This window comes from Phyllobates terribilis, unplaced genomic scaffold (genome assembly GCF_046119375.1).
Source record: "Phyllobates terribilis strain yellow unplaced genomic scaffold, ASM4611937v1 Scaffold_3__8_contigs__length_932513732, whole genome shotgun sequence".
NCBI lineage: Eukaryota > Metazoa > Chordata > Amphibia > Anura > Dendrobatidae > Phyllobates > Phyllobates terribilis.
In genome coordinates this window covers 214731992-214737991 of record NW_027362763.1, presented here as the reverse complement: position 1 = coordinate 214737991, position 6000 = coordinate 214731992, and the positions used below count along the sequence as shown (strand labels likewise).

At 46.2% G+C, this 6000-nt stretch overlaps 1 protein-coding gene across 1 annotated transcript in view; it reads left to right on the top strand.

Moving 5' to 3' along the window:
• The first annotated feature begins 664 nt into the window (after positions 1 to 664).
• The window catches only part of FAM124B (family with sequence similarity 124 member B), a 66602-nt gene continuing 61266 nt past the window's right edge, over positions 665 to 6000 (top strand). The window contains exon 1 of the mRNA XM_073674626.1: positions 665 to 797. The gene's annotated coding sequence lies outside the window, so the exon portion shown is untranslated. The remainder of the gene's footprint in view (positions 798 to 6000) is intronic.

Sequence of the window (6000 nt, the reverse complement as noted above, 5' to 3'; positions counted from 1 at the left end):
ACGCCAATTTTTATAAAACAATAAGCTTAAGATTAATAGGGGTGCCCAAACTTTTTCATATAACTGTATATTTCCCAGGAAAATCCATTTTGGTTTAGTTTTTGTATGTTTTATTGTGAGTCCGTAAAAGTGGCGTAATACCTCTGACAACGTTGTTGACAGCAGTGACCTGGGAGTCAGAAATGCTTCCAGGGGTCTTCCCTATGCTGTTCCCATGTCATTTGAGCACTGTTCCCATTGATTTGGGCAATTTTTAGGCCCTCTGCAGACCGCCGGGGGGAGCCACCTGAAAAATGCTCGAGTTTCCCATAGACTTACATTGGGCTCATTACTCGGACAAAGCACCCGAGTATTCCAATTTGCTCGACCCGAGCAACGAGTACCCGAGCAATTTAGTGCTCGCTCATCACTAATAATGAATTGTTTTTTTTCATTATGCTTTAATAAAGTATGTTTGAATCGATTTGCCTTGCATTGGTCTATTTACGTGTTTATCTGATGGAAGTGGTGGTAGGCTGTTACATAAAGATTGTGGTTATCTGTTTTAACCACAAACTTTAGACAAAGACAGCTCCCCAGTGAGTCCATCCTCCTGTGCCACAGCCTTGCACTTGAAGACATGAGATAGGACTGTGGTGTTGCCAAGAGTATGACGTTACTGCCGGGGAGAAAGGGATTCTCTGTCTTATTCCCAGTATCACATTATTCAGTAAGGAACTTCCGGCATGTAAGAAGAGAAAACCACTTCAGAAAACACAGCTCGTGGGCTAAGAAATACAGTAAGGGAAAATGACCAGGTACAGTAGACAGATCCTATGAATTACCTTGCATTCCAAATTCAATGGCTATTGCATGATCTATGCATGATGGAATAAGGATTGCAAGTTTGCAAAATGCAATTATCAGTAACTAATACTATTCTCTTGTGCTGCTATTTAGAATATTTTCATAGAGCTTTTTGACATGGATTTTTCAGGCTGACACTGGTTTGATGTTGTTCATGACGTGTTTTGATGTATTTTTAATTATAACATGGGATGTAGTAGTGGGGTGCGGATTTTTTTAGTGCATTTCTGCTGCAAAAACCTCATTAAAAAAACACATTAAAAAATGCAATAAAATCTCTGAGTCAAAACTGCAATAAAAACGTGGGGCAAAATGCAACATTTGCACATTATGTGCCTTTTTGCATTCAAGCGAATGGGAAACTGTGGATTTTAGAGAGGTATGCACGCCAAAAACACCAACAAAGTCAGTGTGAATATTCCTTTAGAATCAGGCTGCACAGCTGTTGCCAGTTTCACACTGGTATGTTGGAGTAATGACATTGCAACATCAACCAAAGAGAAGTCTTCTGATTTAGTTGCTAAACTGTTTACCAAATGAGTAGAACTGGTTGTGTGTCCAGTACATGAATGGTATAGAGATATAGAAAAGTTTACCTTAACACAGATATTTATTATTATTATACATTTTTTTTTAATCATGGGTTCGCAATCTAGATTCCATATCAGTATGTCTTTGGAGTTTTGGAGGAAACCGGAGAACCTGGAGAAAACCCACACAAACACGGGGAGAACGTAGAAACTCCTCGCAGATGTTGTCCTTGGTGGGATTTGAATGTAGGACCTCAGTGCTGCAAAGAAACAGTGCTAACCACTGAGCCACCGGCTGCCCACACAACACAGGGATATAACAACACAAAAAGTATAATTAGACACCTAACTTGACATTGGTTAATAGCTTGTGCAATTTTAAGTTATCTTAAACCTTATGTCACAAGTTATCAAGATAATGGCCCCAATTCATCAAAAGTGTTTTCCTAAGATTTCTGGCATAAAACACTTTGAAAAGTCCTGCACAAGTTACGCCAAAATTTTGTGACTATTCATGACAAAACCGTCAAAGTGAGTGGAGCATGAGAGGGATGGGGTGGGGCGAATCCCACCCAACAAATTCTTCAGGGTGAAACTTATGCCAGAAAGGTATAGAAGCCAGCATCCGTATGTGGTAAAATCTACAGATATTTATTTAAACTTGTATGAAAAATACATGGGTCATGAGACAAAGTACCATAGAAAAAGGGGGGAGGGGAGAGTTTACACTATTATGCGTTTCAGGCTGATCTGACCTTTAGGCCACAGCCCCCCTATCAGTATTCGGTCAGTATTCGGTCAGTATTTTTTCTCAGGAGTGGGAACCCAAACCAGAAGTGGGTGATAAATGCAGAATTGGTGGCTTGTTTCTATTATACCTTTTCTCTGATTGTTCCTCACCTGGTTTTGTCTCCCACTCCTGAGAAAAAATGCTGACTGAATACTGATAGTGGGGCCGTGGCCCTAGTCAAAGTGCCACATTGGTCTGAAACACTTAATAATGTAACCCCCCCCCCCCCCTTTTTATGGTGCTTTGCCTCATGGCCCATGTATTTTTAATACAAGTTTTAAAAAAAAGTCTCTGGATTTTACCACATACGGATGCTGGCTCCTCTACTTTTTCTGATTCAAGATGGGACTGAACCTTTCCATGCATGCTGGTTATACAGGGTGAGCTTGTAATGACCGGAGGTCCGAGAGAGATCCAGTGAGTCACAAATTGAGACAGAGACAGAAATAAACAACACTTTCTTTACTAAAACAGGGATTAGACTAAAATTCAGTATTGGATGAATCATTCTCAGGTTCTGCCTGGGACACTGTCCCTAATAAATACACACAATCAGCAAAAGCTGAAAGCAATGTGCCAATCTCAAGGTTTCCAGCTTGTGTGAATTATTCTAGGGATCTGGAACAATTTTACCTAAACACTGTGTCAGTCTAGTGAGGGCGGTCTATGGGGACCCCCTGAGATGGCACACTGCATACAATCCTACCACTATGAACAATAATAATGCATGAAACTATATCAATTGCTCTTATACCCTTATTATCAGGATATCCGGATATCTTAAAGTTATGGTACCGTTAACCTCAGATGCAGTCTATCACAGGCCTGTGAATCGCAGTGGCTGCAGCTAGTCCCGGAAAACTTTGGCGCCAAAGCAAAAACAAAGTTCACAAAACAGCAAAAATTCCTTGTCTTGTCGGCCGATGCCGAGCCCACACGCCGGGGACTTTAGTCCTGTAGCCTCAGATTAAGGTCTGGGAAGATCTCTTCACAAAGTCTTGTCAATATCCTCTCAGTGGAAATAGCACCAGAAACCTTCTTTCCTCCCGAAGTCTCTCACTGTTATCCAGTACACAAACCGCATGCTCAGTCACAGAAATGGATTCCTCAGTCCCTTCATCACTCGACACGTGACTCCTTCAGCACAAAGTCTATAATCCACTCAGCATGGACTTCCACAAAACTCCACAGAGCCACACAGCTTCCCCAGTTCAGCACTTGTCCTTAAACAGAGTTAGGGGTAAACAAACCCCACACAGAAGCGTGTAAAGACAGCGTCTTCTTGCAGCTCCTTTTCACAGACTTCCTGTCTAGACTCTCACACATCAGACACTCTTAGAATACACACAGTTTCTAGCACTGCCCCTCCTCTGAGCCCAGCCAGGCAAAAGTCACAGGATCCTAGTGCTCTCCTGCTGTTATCACATTTCATACTCTCACAAACTGACAATTTTCCATTACTTACATCAGAAAGGTAATCTAGTCCCTGACTGGAGAATCATCTCTGACCCAGCGCACGCCAGTGATTAGATGTGCCTAACTTGTTAAGAGGCATGTCTCTTAATAAATTAGGCACATCTTACTCCTGCTCGCCCATCATTAACACTGGAATGCACAACACCAGCCTTAAAGAGGTTGTCCGGCTTTATGCTACAAGTTTTCATTCACTGTATATGCAGACTTGTGAATCCTCACTTCATGTGCGCTGCGCAGTGCGAGGATTCTCCTCAGCCGGGAGCGGGCGGTCATGTGAAGTATGGAATTTGCATACTTCCGGACACATTCCGACTAGACTGTATCTGGCCTCCCTGAAAACACTTACATTGAGCGAGGCCGCACCCATCTAGTCGGCATGTGACTGTGACGCGCCCCTGGGCCTGTGTCGCGCTGCGTTGCGCATGCGGGAGCCTACCCGGAGCCGGATCAGTGGAGGGTTGTAGTCTCGTGGCGGTGACCCGGTCCGTGCCCAGGGAGTCAAACTAGACGGCAGTCTATTAGTAGTAAATAGTTGATGACTACGCCACCCGTTGAGTGCAGCCAGGGAGCTGCTGCTGCAGGGCAGACCGCTGAGGCCGGTGGTAGGATTGTGCAGCGTGATAGTATAACCCCCAACGGGAGGGGTATGGCCTCAGGGCAGCCGACGTGGATGATGGGGGTAGCAGGAACCACTCAGAGACGGTACGGTGTAGTTCAGGGTCTTTACTGGTAACAACGATAGACCCTCCCGGAGTACTTGCTAGCAAACGGGGCCTGGTCAGTCTTTGAGCAGATGGGATCTCCCCTGGCCAGGCGTAGTTGTAGGCCTCACAAACTGACTGTACTCTTCTGGCTACCTTGCTAGAAGCTGATGTAAGTAGCCCACGTCCCTGAGTGTACCGTGTGGTGCTCACCCGTATGGCCGGTGACTCGGGGCCTTCTAATGGCTTCCGCTCCACGATGGCGGTGCTGGTCCCACGCGTGTGACCGTGCCTTCGGGCTTCTGGGCCAGAGGACCTGAAATCCCCTGCCTGACGGATTCTGCTGCTGGGTAGAAGTTAGTCCCCACAGCCTCGGACTCCGGGTCCGGTAAAGAATCTTCTTAGTCAGGGCGAGCGCTGCAGCTGCCAGCCCCTGACTCCTTGGAACTCTCCTGTTTCCTATGCTGCTTCTTGTCTCCACTCTCCTTGTCTGACTCACCCTGCCTCAGCCCCGGGTTTATACAGGGGAAGTTCTTCCCCTCCCAAGACTGGGCAGGAGGTGTGGCATGCACAGGATCCCTGACCAAAGGACCTCCCACCTGCTCTCAGACATAACATTACATTACTGTGGAAAACCAGACCCCTGGGGTGCCACATTCCCCCCTAGTGAAATTTAGTACTCCGGGACTAAACACATTTAGAAAAACATAACAAAGTATAACAATAACAACACAATAAGAAAAACACATAAGATGGTTGCGGCGTGTCCGCAACCGGGTGCAGTCTTTGAAGAAAAGCAAAGGTGTCCATTTCACCAACACAGGGAGACGTAACCAGGTAGGGGTCTGTCCTACCCCGAGTCCTTAACAGTCTCTAGTCCATCCTGGGTTACGCTCCAACTATATACAAGGATTCCCGGTAAATCCACCAAGGTTTCCTAAAAACAACTGGAAACACAAAATTATTCACAAGCAACAATACACAGAAAAACATAAATAAAACAATTTATACACTTTAAATTCTCCAGCGTGCGGGTAACTGGCCTCTAGTGGCCCGAGTGGACCTACGGAGCTGACTGTCTGGCCCTGAACTACAGGGTGTAGGAGCTGTCGAGGGTGAACTGGGCAGCTGTCTACCGGCTCTTTGTCTCACTAGGGGTACGGCAGGCTCACTATAAGCAGAGGGTTGATTCTCCTGTTCTGCTTGTGTGGAGTCTTCTGCCTCCTGGACCGGCTGTTCTTCCAGCTCTACCCGTTGCTCCGTAGGTTCTTGGGATGATGGTTGGAGGAAGGTGAGTACGGGTACCACAACTGCACCATTGACTTGAGTCCAAGACTGAGGGAAGTCCCCGAGCACGGTACTAACCATATCTTCCCTTTCTTCCACGGGTCGATGGTCTTCTTGTTCCTCTTCAGGGTTCCTCAGTTGTTCGGGACACTTCTTCAGGTGGTCCCGGGATACAATGGCTGTGGTTTCCCCTCCGTCTTTACTGATGGTACAGACCTTCGGGTTCTCGTGGCTTGAGGGCAGTACGGTGTACGGGTCCTTCTCCCACTGGTCGTCCAACTTGTGGAGCCGTCTCTTCCTCTTCAAGACCTGCTCTCCGGGTACCAGGGGAACAGCGGGAGCATACTGGTTGTAAGTTTTCTCTTGTCTT